Here is a 19,654-nt window from a genome sequence, read left to right on the forward strand (position 1 = left end):
AACTTGTTTCAGAACATGGGAGGTCTAGTTGTACTTCACTAGTTCCTGTTTACAAAATGTCCTGGGCAAGCTGGGCCCACGCCCGAGTATTTATACTCCTTGGACGGCGCCGCCAGCTGGCCACCCAGTGTTATTTCATGAGTCTTTCTTCATGGATCATAAGATTCATAACACTCAGTTTTGACATTTTCAATTGACCCCCAGCCTCAAGTTCCAGATTTCCACTACCCTGTGTGTGAAGTAGTGCTTTCTGACACCACCCTTGCATGGCCTGGCTCTAATTATACGGTTATGCCCCCTTGTTCTGGACTCCCCCACGAGCCTAGTCTAGTGCAACCTGTCCTCGTAATTTGCTCATCTTCCACAGTTCCCAGCTTCTGGCCATTTAGAAAATACTCTGATCTATCTTTCTTAGGTCCAAAGTGGATGAGCTCACACTTTCCCACATTGAACTCCATCTGCCACAGTTTTGCTCACTCACTTAATCTATCAATGTCCCATTGCAGCTTCCTGCTCCCGCCTACACTGTTTATTGTGCAACCTAACTTAGTGTCATCAGCAAATTTAGATATACGGCTCTCTAGCAATGTTCCCTGTAAGGTGTGCGGCCGCGCAGCGCTCCAGGGAACCCGTGCAGCCGGCTTTCCAAGGTAAAAATCGCGCAGTTCCCCCCAAAAATACAGGGAACATTGCTCTGCATTCCTTCATCCAAGTCATTTAGACGTATAGTGAAATGTTGAAGCCCCAGTACAGGTCCCTGGGGGTGGTGCTGTGGGCCACACTCCCCTTTCACCTTGAAGGCCTGGGTCCAAATCGGGCCCAGGCTGATTGTTAGGGGCCCGATTTCAAATGAGTTCGGCAGTCTCTGTACAACTCCTAGTAAGCTTGGCCCCACAGCCCCTAATTCAGCGCTCCAGTCAAGAGAAGAACTTGCATTTCTATAGCGCCTTTCATGACCACGGGAAATCCCAAAGCACTTTACAGCCAATGAAGTACTACTGAAGTGTAGTCACTAGTCACTGTTGTAATGTAGGAAATGCAGCAGCCAATTTGCACACAGCAAGCTCCTACAAACAGAAATGAGACAATGGCCAGATAATCTGTTTTAGTGATGTTGGTTAAGGGATAAATATTGGGCCCAGGACACCGGGGCGAGCTCCTCCGCTTCTCTTCAAAATTGTGGCTGTGGGATCTTTCACATCCACCTGAGAGGGCAGACCGGGCCTCGGTTTAATGTCTCATCTGAAGAGGCGCCACAGGTTTGGCGAGTGAGGGGGCCGGAAAGATTGCACCCTGGTGCTCTTGTGGGGCCGAGTGCTAAGGCACATTGTTGGTGCAGAGTAGAAGCAGAGTGAAGCTGCTAAGCTATTGAGCTGATGCCGTTGACTCCCAGTCTGCAGACAGCAGCAATCCCACAATGAACCCGGCAGATTCACTGAGGCTGGCAGCCACCAGCCTTGTATAATTCAAGTAAATGTGCTGATCGGGACCCAGTGAGAGCCGGTCACAGTTGTTACTTGTGGCCTGGTTTACTAAAGGTAAAGGACTTGTAGTTACATAGCGCCTTTCACAACCTCAGGACGTCCCAAAGCATTTCACAGTACAGTTTACAATGAAGTACGAAGTGTAGTCGCTGTTGGAATGCAATGAAACGCGGCAGCCAATTTTGCATACATAGAAACATAGAAGATAGGAGCAGGAGTAGGCCATTCGGCCCCTCGAGCCTGCACCGCCATTCAATGAGATCATGGCTGATCATCCAAATTCAGTACCCTGTCCCTGCTTTCTCCCCATATCCCTTGATCCCTTTAGCCTTAAGAAATATATCTAACTCCTTCTTGAATATATTTAATGAATTGGCCTCCACTGCCTTCTGTGGTAGAGAATTCCACAGGTTCACCACTCTCTGGGTGAAGAAATTCCTCATCTCTCTCCTAAATGGCTTAGCCCTTATCCTTAGACTGTGACCCCTGGTTCTGGACTCCCCGGCCATCGGGAACATCCTTCCTGCATCTAGTCTGTCCAGTCCTGTTAGAATTTTATAAGTTTCAATGAGATCCCCTGTACGGCAAGGTCCCACATCCAGCAATGCAATAATGACCAGATCATCAGTTTTAGTGATGTTGGTTCAGGGATAAATATTGGCCAGGACAGTATTCAAGAAGACATGTGTGCTCCCTTTTCAAGGAGTTGAGTTTGAATGGACCTCCCTGTATTTAAAAATCACAATTTTCGTTGACTCTTGAAGAAACGGACTGAACGTTGCGTGTCCACCTGCACTGTCGAAGAACACTCCAGCAGGATAGTTGTAGATGCTGTCCTTCCAAATCTGGGTTGTGCCCGAAGAGCGTTCTGATCTGTAGAATACCCGGGTGAAGAGGAGTGGCCCTTCCCACAGTACATCAGTCAAGACAACACTTTGTTTAATGTGACACGGAGGATGAAAAGTCGGTCACTTTAATGTTAGCGGAGGAGCTCCCTCCGTGGAGAGGGATGCGATGGACAGACAGGCTGAAATTGGATTAACAACCGAAAATAAAAGCTGATCACAATGCCAAGTAATACTGTCACCACACTCCCAACTACAGCACGGGAATAACGCTGCACATGCACCTCCTGTGTGTGACACAGAAATACAACAGTATACTTTTTGCTTGTTCCGCCCGCCTGACTTCTTACAGGTTCCATGGCTGCAGGTGCCCTCAGATAACTCACTCAAGTGGCCAGCGTTGATGCGAGCGCCCAGGCAGTGAGCATCAGCGGGATATTCAAACATATAGGAACAGGAGGAGCCCATTCAGCCCACCGAGCCATTCAATCCGATCATGGCTGATCTGTCTCTCAAGTCCATCTATATCAGCCAATCCTGCCCTCACGTAAACTTTCTGACAAGAGCCAATGGATAAGTGATCGGAAGCAGGAGCCTTGGCTGAAATCACCCCTGCCAAGCTCGGGACAAATCGTAGCGCCGTCCCCCGCTACCACTCTGACTGGCAATCAAACCTGGGAGCCTCGGATTTGTAGAACTCGGTTACAACCTGCTACAAACAAACATCAGCCAGCATCAAGTGTGGAGGAGTGGGACTGAAGGGCAATTCTGTCAGTTACTCGAGGGGCTCAGCTGACTACACTCACTGCAAGGCCAAGTCTCCAGTGGTTTATGGAGGTCATCGGAAAGCTGATTAAATGACAGCATTTTATTCCCTACCTCGCTGTAGCCTCATTTAAGAAAACAGGAGTAATGATGATACCTAAAAGGAGCTGGAATTACATTCTAATTATAGAAACATAGAAGATAGGAGCAGGAGTAGGCCATTCGGCCCCTCGAGCCTGCTTCGCCATTTAATGAGATCATGGCTGATCATCCAAACTCAGTACCCTGTCTCTGCCTTCTCCCCATACCCCTTGATCCCTTTAGCCTTAAGAAATATATCCAACTCCTTCTTGAATATATTTAATGAATTGGCCTCCACTGCCTTCTGTGGTAGAGAATTCCACAGGTTCACCACTCTCTGGGTGAAGAAATTCCTCCTCATCTCTGTCCTAAATGGCTTACCCCTTATCCTTAGACTGTGACCCCTGGTTCTGGACTCCCCGACCATCGGGAACATCCTTCCTGCATCTAGTCTGTCTAGTCCTGTTAGAATTTTATAAGTTTCAATGAGATCCCCTCTCATTCTTCTAAACTCCAGCGAATATAAGCCCAATCGACCCAATCTCTCCTCATACGTCATTCCTGCCATCCCAGGTATCAGCCTGGTGAATCTTCGCTGCACTCCTTCCATGGGAAGAACATCCTTCCTCAGATAAGGCGACCAAAACTGCACACAATACTCAAGGTGTCGTCTCACCAAGGCCCTGTACAACTGCAGCAAGACATCCTTGTTCCTGTACTCAAACCCTCTCGCTACGAAGGCCAACATACCATTTGCCTTCTAAACGCCTGCTACACCTGCATGCTTACCTTCAGCGGCTGGTGCACAAGGACCCCCAGGTCTCGTTGCACTTCCCCTTCTCCCAATCTATTGCCATTCAGATAATAATCTGCCTTCCTGTTTTTGACACCAAAGTGAATAACCTTGCATTTATCCACATTATACTGCATCTGCCATGCTTCTGCCCAATCACCCAACCTGTCCAAATCATCCTGGAGTTTCTCGGCATCCTCCTCACAGCACACACGCCCACCCAGCTTTGTGTCGTCTGCAAACTTGGAGCTATTACATCTAGTTCCCTTGTCTAGATCATTAATATATATTGTGAATAGTTGGGGTCCAAGGACCGATCCCTGCGGTACCCCACTAGTCACTGCCTGCCACTCGGAAAAAGACCCGTTTATTCCAACTCTTTGCTTTCTGTCTGCCAACCAGTTCTCTATCCAAGTCAATACCTTGCCCCCAATCCCATGTGCCTTAACTTTACACGCTAATCTCTTATGCGGGACCTTATCGAAAGCCTTTTGAAAGTCCAGATACACCACATCCACTGGTTCTCCCTTATCTATTTTACCAGTTACATCCTCAAAAAATTCCAGTAGATTAATCAAGCACGATTTACCTTTTGTAAATCCATGTTGACTTTGTCCGATCCTGTCACTGTTTTCCAAGTGCTCTGCCATTACATCTTTTATAATAATGGACTCTAGCATTTTCCCCACTACCGATGTCAGGCTTACCGGTCTATAGTTCCCCGTTTTCTCTCTACCACCTTTTTTGAATAGTGGGGTAACATTAGCTACCCTCCAATCCATGGGTACTGTTCCAGATTCCATCGAATGTTGGAAGATGATCAGCAATGCATCTACTATTTCTAGGGCCACTTCCTTAAGTACCCTAGGATGTAGATTATCAGGCCCTGGGGATTTATCAATCCTGTCAATTTCCCTAACACCATTTCCCTACAATACTGATTTCTTTCAGTTCCTCCCTTTCATCAGACCCTATGTTCCCCGACATCTCTGGGAGGTTATTTGTGTCCTCCTTTGTGAAGACAGAACCAAAGTATGTATTTAATTGGTCTGCCATTTCTTTGTTCCCCATTATAAATTCCCCTGATTCTGACTGTAAGGGACCTACGCTTGACTTCACCAATCTCTTTCACTTCACATATCTATAAAAGCTTTTACAGTCAGTTTTTATGTTCCCTGAAAGCTTACTCTCATACTCTATTTTCCCCTTCTTAATTAATCCCTTTGTCCTCCTTTGTTGAATCCTAAACTGCTCCCAATCCTCAGGTTTACTGTTTTTTCTGGCCAATTTATATGTTCTCTCCTTGGATCTTATGCTATCCCTAATTTCCCTCGTTAGCCACGGTTGAGTCACCTTTTTTGTTTTATTTTTATGCCACACTGGGATGAACAAATTCTGTAGTTCATCCATGCGGTCTTTGAATGTTTTTCATTGCCTATCCACCGTCAACCCTTTGAGTGACATTCCCCAATCCATCCTACCCAACTCGCGCCTCATACCATCGTAGTTTCCTTTATTTAAATTCAGGACCCTAGTCTCACCCTAATTAATTTCACTGCATTGGCTGCCTTTACGAAACTCCTCCTTGGTGCTCGAAAGCTGCAAGTACTTTGAATTATGTCGAGTGTTTTTTAAAATCCTCCAATGCTGCCCCCAGTGGCTCAGAGTTTATACAGCGAGTAGCTGAGCTGTTCAGGCTCCCAATGTTTCCCACATTACAACAGTGACTACACTTCAAAAGTACTTCACCGGCTGTAAAACGCTTTGGGACGTCCTGAGGTTGTGAAAGGCGCTGGAGAAATGCAAGTCTTTCTTTCGTACCAAGGTCCCGGGTTCAAACTCGACTCTGTGCTCAGTTAGCTGGTTTCTGCCAGGGAGAGGGTACGGGTGCTGCAATCAAGATTGGCACCCACGGGTTAGGGAAGATGTAAAAATGGCCACGGTTCCCAGTCAGGATCCCCAACTGCTGACTCAGCACATCTGCAGATTATCAGGAGAGAACATTGGGTTTGGCAGTAATCCAATTGCCAATCCACCAAGGGCAACCAGAGCTGGAGGAATAATGCTTCCCTCATCAACAACTGAAGTGCTCATGAAGAAAGACTTGCATTTCTACAGCGCCTTTCACGACGTCCCACAGCGCTTCACAGCCAATGAAGTACTTCTAAAGTGTAGACACTGATGTAATGTGGGAAACGCAGCAGCCATTTTGTGCACAGCAAGCTCCCACAAACAGCAATGTGATAATGACCAGATAATCTGTTTTAGTGATGCTGATTGAGGGATAAATATTGGCCCGGGACACCTCCCCTGCTCTTCTCCAAAATAGTGCCATGGGATCTTCTACATCCACCCGAGAGAGCAGACGGGGCTTCGGTTTAGCGTTTCATCTGAAAGACGGCACCTCTGACAGTGCAACGCTCCCTCAGTGCTGCACTGGAGTGTCGGCCTAGATTTTTGTGCTCGTCTCTGGAATGGGACTATGAACCCACAACCTTCTGACTCAGAGGCGGGGGTGCTGCCTGTTATAAATCTCATCATCATGAAGAAACAATTCATGAAATAACACTGGACGGCCAGCTGGTGGCGCCGTCCAAGGAGTATAAATACTCGGGTGTGGGCCCAGTTTGCTCAGGGACATTTTGTAAGACAGGAACTAGTGAAGTACAACTAGACCTCCATGTTCTGAAACAAGTTGATTAAAGCCTTGCTTTATACTCGAACCAAGTGCGTAGTGAGTTTTATTACATCACTGCCCATTGAGCCACTGCTGACACATTGTACATTAAGACATACTAAAATATTTCACAAAAACTTAGTTAACCTAAAAGTTCTGTTCTATCCTCACCCTCAGCTGAGATCAGCATAAACCAAGGATGAACTGGGGGCTTTCCTGGTCTCTAGAACTCAATTCCAGAGAGACCATTGCAATTATATCGATGCAAACATCAGTTTTGTTGGTTCCAAAGCAGAACTGTAAGAAAACAAAGCTTGATATACCTCGTACAGAAACACTGCATGACCATTGATATCTTTACAATGTTGCACAAGTTCTCAATGCAAGTCGTTGAACTGCTCTCAGTGTTGTTGCTGGGGACAGTGTAGCAAGACTTCTGAAAAAAATATACATAAGCCAAAGTGTTTTATGCTTTTGGAATACACTTAGAACATTAAAATTAGGAGCAGGAGTAAGCCATAGAAACATAGAAGATAGGAGCAGGAGTAGGCCATTCGGCCCTTCGAGCCTGCTCCGCCATTCAACGAGATCATGGCTGATCATCCAAACCCTAGCACCCGGTCCCTACACCGACAGCCATCCCACCCAAGCCCTATCCCCGTAACCCCACGTATTTAATCCCCCCTAACACTAAGGGCCAATTTTTATTATGGCCAATCAACCTAACCCACACATCTTTGGACACATACGGCCCCTTGAGCCAGCTCCGCCATTCAATAAGATCACGGCTGATCTTCGACCTCAACTCCACTTTCCCGCCCGATCCCCATATACCTTGATTACCTAAGAGTCCAAAAAATTATCGATCTCAGTCTTGAATATACTCAATGACTGAGCCTTCACAGCCCTCTGGGGTAGAGAATTCCAAAGTTTCACCAGCCTCTGAGTGAAGAAATTCCTCCTCATCTCAGTCTTAAATGGACGACCCCTTAACCTGAGACTGTGACCCCCTGGTTCTAGACTCTCCAGCCAGGGGAACCATCCTCCCTGCATCTACCCTGTCAATCCCCCTCAGAATCTTGTATGACAGGAAGGCAGATTATTATCTGAACGGCAACAGATTGGGAGAAGGGGAAGTGCAACGAGACCTGGGTGTCCTTGTGCACCAGTAGCTGAAGGTAAGCATGCAGGTGCAGCAGGCGGTTAAGAAGGCAAATGGTATGTTGGCCTTCATAGCGAGAGGGTTTGAGTACAGGAACAAGGATGTCTTGCTGCCGTTGTACAGGGCCTTGGTGAGACCGCACCTTGAGTATTGTGTGCAGTTTTGGTTGCCTTATCTGAGGAAAGATGTTCTTGCCATGGAGTGCAGCGAAGATTCACCAGACTGATTCCTGGGATGGCAGGAATGACGTATGAGGAGAGATTGGGTCGATTGGGCTTATACTCGCTGGAGTTTAGAAGAATGAGAGGGGATCTCATTGAAACTTATAAAATTCTAACAGGACTAGACAGACTAGATGCAGGAAGGATGTTCCCGATGGTGAGGAGTCCAGAACCAGGGGTCACAGTCTAAGGATAAGGGCTAAGCCATTTAGGACTGAGATGAGGAGGAATTTCTTCACCCAGAGAGTGGTGAACCTGTGGAATTCTCTACCACAGAAGGCAGTGGAGGCCAATTCATTAAATATATTCAAGAAGGAGTTGGATATATTTCTTAAGGCTAAAGGGATCAAGGGCTATGGGGAGAAGGCAGGGACTGGGTACTGAATTTGGATGATCAGCCATAATCGCATTGAATGGCAGAGCAGGCTCGAGGGACCGAATGGCCTACTCCTGCTCCTATCTTCTATGTTTCTATCACCTTTCATTCTTCTCAACCCCAGAGAGTATCGGGCCAATCTATTCACTCGCTGTGTGCTGATCTTAATCGGTCACATCAGATTACTCCAACCATCAATGACAGATCGGTCACCGCCGAACATCATCCTAGCGTTGTAGAGCTAAAAATGCTCTCTCCACATACAGCCCAAATGTGTAAGGCTAAAACGTCCAATTGTACTGTTGGGAAGCCATTCCCTGATTCATTTTTTTTTTTTTTTTTTTAAAAGCTTAAAAAAAGACAAACGACATTGGATTTGGGATCACTAAGGGAGATTACTTTATTTCACTAGAGAGCTGCGAGTTCAGGTCAGAGCAGTCACAGAGCTCATGAACGTATTGGCACCGAAATGCTACAGAAAAACATATTTTAAAATGACCCGCAAGCGAATATGCTTCAACACCGTCACGTCTTGTGCACGGCTCATAATACATTATCTCAAACTGCAACCGTCAGTGTCAGCCGTGGCTCAGTGGGTAGCACTCTCGCTTCCGAGTCGAAAGGCTGTGGATTCGTGTCCCATTCCAGAGACTCGACCACAGAAATCTGGACTGACACTCGGTGCTCTATTGAGGGAAGCTGCGCTGTCAGAGGTGCCGTCTTTCGGATGTGACATTAAACCGAGGCCAATTCTGCTCACACAGGTGGAGGTAAAAGATCCCATGGTCACTATTGGAAGAAGAGCAGGGGAGTTCTCCCCGGTGTCCTGGGGCCAATATTTATCCCTCAATCAACATCACAAAAAGAGATTATCTGGTCATTATCATATTGCTGTTGGTGGGAGCTTGCTGTGCGCAAATTGGCTGCCGTGTTTCCTACATTACAACAGTGACTACGCTTCAAAAAGGACTTCTGTGGCTGTAAAGCGTTTCGGACATTCGGTGGTAATGATAGGCAAATCTTTCTTCCGTTATAGCAGAGTTGTAACCATCAGCGTTCAGGTCAAAATACCACAGGAAACTTTATGATATCTGGCACCGACGGGACCGAGCTGTTGCCGTTCCATCAAAACTGCCGGACAAACCAGCGCTAATGTTGAAACATACGGAGCTTTTCAGCTCCGTGAGAATCAACAAACCCTGTTGCTTAGCAACAGCTTCAAAACAGGCAGCTGCAAGCGTCTCTAGCTGAAGCTGTTGCGAGAGCTACAGACCTTGCAGAGCCTGACTGGGGAAAAAAAAGCAACGAGAAGTAAAAAAACTTATAGGAAACGGCACCTGAATTTTGCCGGTAGATAGAGCTTTCCGGACTTTTAACCTCCGGATAAACCAAAGTTTCCTGTAACAAGTTTCAAACAGTTGATTTTTCCCCCCACAGCTAAAGCAGCCATGCTACGATCATTTCACACACCCACTATTACCCCGATATCCGAGTGATAACACTGCAGGGCAGTTGCTACTCATGTACAAGGATAGTGATCAAGTTATGGGCGAGCATCACTCGCGGCATAAGCTGAATGCAGCCTTAACCGGGAGCCCAGGAACACAATTCACACTGACACCAGTCACAGTGTAAACACGGTGAATCCAGTCAGAAACCCCTTCACACCGACACCATTCACAGTGTAAACACAGAGTGAATCCAGTCAGAAACCCCTTCACACCGACACCAGTCACAGTGTAAACACGGTGAATCCGGTCAGAAACCCGTTCACACCGACACCAGTCACAGTGTAAACACGGTGAATCCAGTCAGAAACCCCTTCACACCGACACCAGTCACAGTGTAAACACAGAGTGAATCCAGTCAGAAACCCCTTCACACCAACACCAGTCACAGTGTAAACACGGTGAATCCAGTCAGAAACCCCTTCACACCGACACCAGTCACAGTGTAAACACGGTGAATCCAGTCAGAAACCAATTCACACCGACACCAGTCAGTGTAAACACGGTGAATCCAGTCAGAAACCCCTTCACACCAACACCAGTCACAGTGTAAACACAGTGAATCCAGTCAGAAACCCCTTCACACTGACACCAGTCACAGTGTAAACACAGTGAATCCAGTCAGAAACCCCTTCACACCGACACCAGTCACAGTGTAAACACAGAGTGAATCCAGTCAGAAACCCCTTCACACCGACACCAGTCACAGTGTAAACAGGGTGAATCCAGTCAGAAACCCCTTCACACCGACACCAGTCACAGTGTAAACACAGTGAATCCAGTCAGAAACCCCTTCACACCGACACCAGTCACAGTGTAAACACAGTGAATCCAATCAGAAACCCCTTCACACCGACACCGGTCACAGTGTAAACACGGTGAATCCAGTCAGAAACCCCTTCACACCGACACCAGTCACAGTGTAAACACGGTGAATCCAGTCAGAAACCCCTTCACACCGACACCAGTCAGTGTAAACACGGTGAATCCAGTCAGAAACCCCTTCACACCGACACCAGTCACAGTGTAAACACGGTGAATCCAGTCAGAAACCCCTTCACACCGACACGTCACAGTGTAAACACGGTGAATCCAGTCAGAAACCCATTCACACCGACACCAGTCACAGTGTAAACACGGTGATTCCAGTCAGAAACCCCTTCACACCGACACCAGTCACAGTGTAAACAGAGTGAATCCAGTCAGAAACACCTTCACACCGACACCAGTCACAGTGTAAACACGGTGAATCCAGTCAGAAACACCTGCACACCGACACCAGTCACAGTGTAAACACAGAGTGAATCCAGTCAGAAACACCTTCACACCGACACCAGTCACAGTGTAAACATGGTGAATCCAGTCAGAAACACCTTCACACCGACACCAGTCACAGTGTAAACACAGTGAATCCAGTCAGAAACCCCTTCACACCGACACCAGTCACAGTGTAAACACAGTGAATCCAGTCAGAAACCCATTCACACCGACACCAGTCACAGTGTAAACACAGTGAATCCAGTCAGAAACCCCTTCACACCGACAGCAGTCACAGTGTAAACACGGTGAATCCAGTCAGAAACCCATTCACACCGACACCAGTCACAGTGTAAACATGGTGAATCCAGTCAGAAACCCCTTCACACCGACACCAGTCACACTGTAAACACGGTGAATCCAGTCAGAAACCCCTTCACACCGACACCAGTCACAGTGTAAACACGGTGAATCCAGTCAGAAACCCCTTCACACCGACACCAGTCACAGTGTAAACACACAGTGAATCCGGTCAGAAACCCCTTCACACCGACACCAGTCACAGTGTAAACACGGTGAATCCAGTCAGAAACCCCTTCACACCGACACCAGTCACAGTGCAAACACAGTGAATCCAGTCAGAAACCCCTTCACACCGACACCAGTCACAGTGTAAACACGGTGAATCCAGTCAGAAACCCCTTCACACCAACACCAGTCACAGTGTAAACACAGAGTGAATCCAGTCAGAAACCCCTTCACACCGACACCAGTCACAGTGTAAACACAGAGTGAATCCGGTCAGAAACCCCTTCACACCGACACCAGTCACAGTGTAAACACGGTGAATCCAGTCAGAAACCCCCTCACACCGGCACCAGTCACAGTGTAAACACGGTGAATCCAGTCAGAAACCCCTTCACACCGACACCAGTCACAGTGTAAACACAGTGAATCCAGTCAGAAACCCCTTCACACCGACACCAGTCACAGTGTAAACACGGTGAATCCAGTCAGAAACCCCTTCACACCGACACCAGTCACAGTGTAAACACGGTGAATCCAGTCAGAAACCCCTTCACACCGACACCAGTCAGTGTAAACACGGTGAATCCAGTCAGAAACCCCTTCACACCGACACCAGTCACAGTGTAAACACGGTGAATCCAGTCAGAAACCCATTCACACCGACACCAGTCACAGTGTAAACACAGTGAATCCAGTCAGAAACCCCTTCACACCGACACCAGTCACACTGTAAACACGGTGAATCCAGTCAGAAACTCCTTCACACCGACACCAGTCACAGTGTAAACACGGTGAATCCAGTCAGAAACCCCTTCACACCGACACCAGTCACAGTGTAAACACGGTGAATCCAGTCAGCAACCCCTTCACACCGACACCAGTCACAGTGTAAACACGGTGAATCCAGTCAGAAACCCCTTCACACCGACACCAGTCACAGTGTAAACACAGTGAATCCAGTCAGAAACCCCTTCACACTGACACCAGTCACAGTGTAAACACGGTGAATCCAGTCAGAAACCCCTTCACACCGACACCAGTCACAGTGTAAACAGAGTGGATCCAGTCAGAATCCCCTTCACACCGACACCATTCACAGTGTAAACACAGTGAATCCAGTCAGAAACCCCTTCACACTGACACCAGTCACAGTGTAAACACGGTGAATCCAGTCAGAAATCCCTTCACACCGACACCAGTCACAGTGTAAACACACAGTGAATCCGGTCAGAAACCCCTTCACACCGACACCAGTCACAGTGTAAACACGGTGAATCCAGTCAGAAACCCCTTCACACCGACACCAGTCACAGTGTAAACATGGTGAATCCAGTCAGAAACCCCTTCACACCGACACCAGTCACAGTGTAAACAGGGTGAATCCAGCCAGAAACCACTTCACACCACCAGTCACAGTGTAAACACAGTGAATCCAGTCAGAAACCCCTTCACACCAACACCAGTCACAGTGTAAACACGGTGAATCCAGTCAGAAACCCCTTCACACCGACACCAGTCACAGTGTAAACACGGTGAATCCAGTCAGAAACCCCTTCAAACCGACACCGGTCACAGTGTAAACACGGTGAATCCAGTCAGAAACCCCTTCACACCGACACCAGTCACAGTGTAAACACAGTGAATCCAGTCAGAAACCCCTTCACACCGACACCAGTCACAGTGTAAACACGGTGAATCCAGTCAGAAACCCCTTCACACCGACACCGGTCACAGTGTAAACACGGTGAATCCAGTCAGAAACCCCTTCACACCGACACCAGTCACAGTGTAAACACGGTGAATCCAGTCAGAAACCCCTTCACACCGACACCAGTCACAGTGTAAACACAGAGTGAATCCAGTCAGAAACCCCTTCACACCAACACCAGTCACAGTGTAAACACAGAGTGAATCCAGTCAGAAACCCCTTCACACCGACACCAGTCACAGTGTAAACACGGTGAATCCAGTCAGAAACCCCTTCACACCGACACCAGTCACAGTGTAAACACAGAGTGAATCCAGTCAGAAACCCCGTCACACCGACACCAGTCAGTGTAAACACAGTGAATCCAATCAGAAACCCCTTCACACCGACACCGGTCACAGTGTAAACACGGTGAATCCAGTCAGAAACCCCTTCACACCGACACCAGTCAGTGTAAACACAGTGAATCCAGTCAGAAACCCCTTCACACCGACACCAGTCACAGTGTAAACACGGTGAATCCAGTCAGAAACCCCTTCACACCGACACCAGTCACAGTGTAAACACGGTGAATCCAGTCAGAAACCCCTTCACACCGACACCAGTCACAGTGTAAACACGGTGAATCCAGTCAGAAACCCCTTCACACCGACACCAGTCACAGTGTAAACACAGTGAATCCAGTCAGAAACCCCTTCACACTGACACCAGTCACAGTGTAAACACGGTGAATCCAGTCAGAAACCCCTTCACACCGACACCAGTCACAGTGTAAACAGAGAGTGGATCCAGTCAGAATCCCCTTCACACCGACACCATTCACAGTGTAAACACGGTGAATCCAGTCAGAAACCCCTTCACACCGACACCAGTCACAGTGTAAACACACAGTGAATCCGGTCAGAAACCCCTTCACACCGACACCAGTCACAGTGTAAACACGGTGAATCCAGTCAGAAACCCCTTCACACCGACACCAGTCACAGTGGAAACAGGGTGAATCCAGCCAGAAACCCCTTCACACCACCAGTCACAGTGTAAACACAGTTAATCCAGTCAGAAACCCCTTCACACCAACACCAGTCACAGTGTAAACACGGTAAATCCAGTCAGAAACCCCTTCAAACCGACACCGGTCACAGTGTAAACACACAGTGAATCCGGTCAGAAACCCCTTCACACCGACACCAGTCACAGTGTAAACACGGTGAATCCAGTCAGAAACCCCTTCACACCGACACCAGTCACAGTGTAAACACGGTGAATCCAGTCAGAAACCCCTTCACACCGACACCAGTCACAGTGTAAACACGGTGAATCCAGTCAGAAACCCTTTCACACCGACACCAGTCACAGTTTAAACACAGAGTGAATCCAGTCAGAAACCCCTTCACACCGACACCAGTCACAGTGTAAACACGGTGAATCCAGTCAGAAACCCCGTCACACCGACACCAGTCACAGTGTAAACACGGTGAATCCGGTCTGAAACCCCTTCACACCGACACCCGTCATAGTGTAAACACGGTGAATCCAGTCAGAAACCCCTTCACACCGACACCAATCACAGTGTAAACACGGTGAATCCAGTCAGAAGCCCCTTCACACCGACACCAGTCACAGTGTAAACACGGTGAATCCAGTCAAAAACCCCTTCACACCGACACCAGTCACAGTGTAAACACAGTGAATCCAGTCAGAAACCCCTTCACACCGACACCGGTCACAGTGTAAACACAGTGAATCCAATCAGAAACCCCTTCACACCGACACCGGTCACAGTGTAAACACGGTGAATCCAGTCAGAAACACCTTCACACCGACACCAGTCAGTGTAAACACAGTGAATCCAGTCAGAAACCCCTTCACACCGACACCAGTCACAGTGTAAACACGGTGAATCCAGTCAGAAACCCATTCACACCGACACCAGTCACAGTGTAAACACGGTGAATCCAGTCAGAAACCCCTTCACACCGACACCAGTCACAGTGTAAACACGGTGAATCCAGTCAGAAACCCCTTCACACCGACACCAGTCACAGTGTAAACACGGTGAATCCAGTCAGAAACCCCTTCACACCGACACCAGTCACAGTGTAAACACAGTGAATCCAGTCAGAATCCCCTTCACACTGACACCAGTCACAGTGTAAACACGGTGAATCCAGTCAGAAACCCCTTCACACCGACACCAGTCACAGTGTAAACAGAGAGTGGATCCAGTCAGAACCCCCTTCACACCGACACCATTCACAGTGTAAACACGGTGAATCCAGTCAGAAACCCCTTCACACCGACACCAGTCACAGTGTAAACACACAGTGAATCCGGTCAGAAACCCCTTCACACCGACACCAGTCACAGTGTAAACAGGGTGAATCCAGTCAGAAACCCCTTCACACCGACACCAGTCACAGTGTAAACACAGTGAATCCAGTCAGAAACCCCTTCACACCGACACCAGTCACAGTGTAAACACAGTGAATCCAATCAGAAACCCCTTCACACCGACACCGGTCACAGTGTAAACACGGTGAATCCAGTCAGAAACCCATTCACACCGACACCAGTCACAGTGTAAACACGGTGAATCCAGTCAGAAACCCCTTCACACCGACACCAGTCAGTGTAAACACGGTGAATCCAGTCAGAAACCCCTTCACACCGACACCAGTCACAGTGTAAACAGAGTGAATCCAGTCAGAAACACCTTCACACCGACACCAGTCACAGTGTAAACACGGTGAATCCAGTCAGAAACACCTGCACACCGACACCAGTCACAGTGTAAACGCAGAGTGAATCCAGTCAGAAACCCCTTCACACCGACACCAGTCACAGTGTAAACATGGTGAATCCAGTCAGAAACACCTTCACACCGACACCAGTCACAGTGTAAACACAGTGAATCCAGTCAGAAACCCCTTCACACCGACACCAGTCACAGTGTAAACACAGTGAATCCAGTCAGAAACCCATTCACACCGACACCAGTCACAGTGTAAACACAGTGAATCCAGTCAGAAACCCCTTCACACCGACAGCAGTCACAGTGTAAACACGGTGAATCCAGTCAGAAACCCATTCACACCGACACCAGTCACAGTGTAAACATGGTGAATCCAGTCAGAAACCCCTTCACACCGACACCAGTCACACTGTAAACACGGTGAATCCAGTCAGAAACCCCTTCACACCGACACCAGTCACAGTGTAAACACGGTGAATCCAGTCAGAAACCCCTTCACACCGACACCAGTCACAGTGTAAACACACAGTGAATCCGGTCAGAAACCCCTTCACACCGACACCAGTCACAGTGTAAACACGGTGAATCCAGTCAGAAACCCCTTCACACCGACACCAGTCACAGTGCAAACACAGTGAATCCAGTCAGAAACCCCTTCACACCGACACCAGTCACAGTGTAAACACGGTGAATCCAGTCAGAAACCCCTTCACACCAACACCAGTCACAGTGTAAACACAGAGTGAATCCAGTCAGAAACCCCTTCACACCGACACCAGTCACAGTGTAAACACGGTGAATCCAGTCAGAAACCCCCTCACACCGGCACCAGTCACAGTGTAAACACGGTGAATCCAGTCAGAAACCCCTTCACACCGACACCAGTCACAGTGTAAACACAGTGAATCCAGTCAGAAACCCCTTCACACCGACACCAGTCACAGTGTAAACACGGTGAATCCAGTCAGAAACCCCTTCACACCGACACCAGTCACAGTGTAAACACGGTGAATCCAGTCAGAAACCCCTTCACACCGACACCAGTCAGTGTAAACACGGTGAATCCAGTCAGAAACCCCTTCACACCGACACCAGTCACAGTGTAAACACGGTGAATCCAGTCAGAAACCCCTTCACACCGACACCAGTCACACTGTAAACACGGTGAATCCAGTCAGAAACTCCTTCACACCGACACCAGTCACAGTGTAAACACGGTGAATCCAGTCAGAAACCCCTTCACACCGACACCAGTCACAGTGTAAACACGGTGAATCCAGTCAGAAACCCCTTCACACCGACACCAGTCACAGTGTAAACACGGTGAATCCAGTCAGAAACTCCTTCACACCGACACCAGTCACAGTGTAAACACAGACTGAATCCAGTCAGAAACCCCTTCACACCGACACCAGTCACAGTGTAAACACGGTGAATCCAGTCAGCAACCCCTTCACACCGACACCAGTCACAGTGTAAACACAGTGAATCCAGTCAGAAACCCCTTCACACTGACACCAGTCACAGTGTAAACACGGTGAATCCAGTCAGAAACCCCTTCACACCGACACCAGTCACAGTGTAAACAGAGTGGATCCAGTCAGAATCCCCTTCACACCGACACCATTCACAGTGTAAACACAGTGAATCCAGTCAGAAACCCCTTCACACTGACACCAGTCACAGTGTAAACACGGTGAATCCAGTCAGAAATCCCTTCACACCGACACCAGTCACAGTGTAAACACACAGTGAATCCGGTCAGAAACCCCTTCACACCGACACCAGTCACAGTGTAAACACGGTGAATCCAGTCAGAAACCCCTTCACACCGACACCAGTCACAGTGTAAACATGGTGAATCCAGTCAGAAACCCCTTCACACCGACACCAGTCACAGTGTAAACAGGGTGAATCCAGCCAGAAACCCCTTCACACCACCAGTCACAGTGTAAACACAGTGAATCCAGTCAGAAACCCCTTCACACCAACACCAGTCACAGTGTAAACACGGTGAATCCAGTCAGAAACCCCTTCACACCGACACCAGTCACAGTGTAAACACGGTGAATCCAGTCAGAAACCCCTTCAAACCGACACCGGTCACAGTGTAAACACGGTGAATCCAGTCAGAAACCCCTTCACACCGACACCAGTCACAGTGTAAACACAGTGAATCCAGTCAGAAACCCCTTCACACCGACACCAGTCACAGTGTAAACACACAGTGAATCCAGTCAGAAACCCCTTCACACCGACACCGGTCACAGTGTAAACACGGTGAATCCAGTCAGAAACCCCTTCACACCGACACCAGTCACAGTGTAAACACGGTGAATCCAGTCAGAAACCCCTTCACACCGACACCAGTCACAGTGTAAACAGAGTGAATCCAGTCAGAAACACCTTCACACCGACACCAGTCACAGTGTAAACACGGTGAATCCAGTCAGAAACACCTGCACACCGACACCAGTCACAGTGTAAACACAGAGTGAATCCAGTCAGAAACCCCTTCACACCGACACCAGTCACAGTGTAAACATGGTGAATCCAGTCAGAAACACCTTCACACCGACACCAGTCACAGTGTAAACACAGTGAATCCAGTCAGAAACCCCTTCACACCGACACCAGTCACAGTGTAAACACAGTGAATCCAGTCAGAAACCCATTCACACCGACACCAGTCACAGTGTAAACACAGTGAATCCAGTCAGAAACCCCTTCACACCGACAGCAGTCACAGTGTAAACACGGTGAATCCAGTCAGAAACCCATTCACACCGACACCAGTCACAGTGTAAACATGGTGAATCCAGTCAGAAACCCCTTCACACCGACACCAGTCACACTGTAAACACGGTGAATCCAATCAGAAACCCCTTCACACCGACACCAGTCACAGTGTAAACACGGTGAATCCAGTCAGAAACCCCTTCACACCGACACCAGTCACAGTGTAAACACACAGTGAATCCGGTCAGAAACCCCTTCACACCGACACCAGTCACAGTGTAAACACGGTGAATCCAGTCAGAAACCCCTTCACACCGACACCAGTCACAGTGCAAACACAGTGAATCCAGTCAGAAACCCCTTCACACCGACACCAGTCACAGTGTAAACACGGTGAATCCAGTCAGAAACCCCTTCACACCAACACCAGTCACAGTGTAAACACAGAGTGAATCCAGTCAGAAACCCCTTCACACCGACACCAGTCACAGTGTAAACACGGTGAATCCAGTCAGAAACCCCCTCACACCGGCACCAGTCACAGTGTAAACACGGTGAATCCAGTCAGAAACCCCTTCACACCGACACCAGTCACAGTGTAAACACAGTGAATCCAGTCAGAAACCCCTTCACACCGACACCAGTCACAGTGTAAACACGGTGAATCCAGTCAGAAACCCCTTCACACCGACACCAGTCACAGTGTAAACACGGTGAATCCAGTCAGAAACCCCTTCACACCGACACCAGTCACAGTG

General features: G+C 48.3%; 1 protein-coding gene across 1 annotated transcript in view; it reads right to left on the reverse strand.

The window, feature by feature from the left end:
- Nucleotides 1–19,654, reverse strand: part of LOC147092869 (heterogeneous nuclear ribonucleoprotein U-like protein 2) — an 80,661-nt gene that overhangs the window by 18,655 nt on the left and 42,352 nt on the right. The gene's annotated exons all lie outside the window — the stretch shown is intronic.

The sequence above is a fragment of the Somniosus microcephalus genome, unplaced genomic scaffold, assembly GCF_052327205.1.
Source record: "Somniosus microcephalus isolate GS21.2 unplaced genomic scaffold, FLI_Smic_1.0 unresolved_chr2, whole genome shotgun sequence".
Classification (NCBI taxonomy): Eukaryota; Metazoa; Chordata; class Chondrichthyes; order Squaliformes; family Somniosidae; genus Somniosus; species Somniosus microcephalus.